The sequence below is a fragment of the Populus euphratica genome, unplaced genomic scaffold (genome assembly GCF_000495115.2).
Source record: "Populus euphratica unplaced genomic scaffold, PopEup_1.0 scaffold796.1, whole genome shotgun sequence".
Lineage (NCBI taxonomy): Eukaryota > Viridiplantae > Streptophyta > Magnoliopsida > Malpighiales > Salicaceae > Populus > Populus euphratica.
Window position 1 is genome coordinate 85,746 of NW_011500657.1, and position 476 is coordinate 86,221.

Below are 476 nucleotides of genomic sequence, written 5' to 3' on the forward strand. Positions count from 1 at the left end.
TGATCATCCCAAAACCAAAATCCAAATTTTTCATCTCCATAACCAATAAAGAAACATTTCTTTAATTTGGCATCCAGCTTGTTGCGACTATTAGAATCTACATGTACATAGGAAACACACCCAAAGACCTTTAAATGAGAAAGTTGTACTTCTTTTCCTCTCCATACTTCCTCGGGCAGTCGGAACTCCAAAAGAACTTATGGTCCACAATTGATCAAGTAAACTGCAGTATGAACTACATCAGCCCAAAATGTTTGAGGTAACCCAGAATGCAACCTCATACTTCTAGCTCGTTCATTGATGGTCATGTTCATTCGCTCAGCAATGCTATTCTGTTGTGGTGTGCCTGGAACTGTCTTTTTCATTTTGATACCGTTGACAGCTCAATACTCCTTGAAACCTCCATCAATATATTCTCCTTCATTGTCAGATCGTAAGCATTTCAACTTCAAACCTGATTCAATCTCAACCATAGC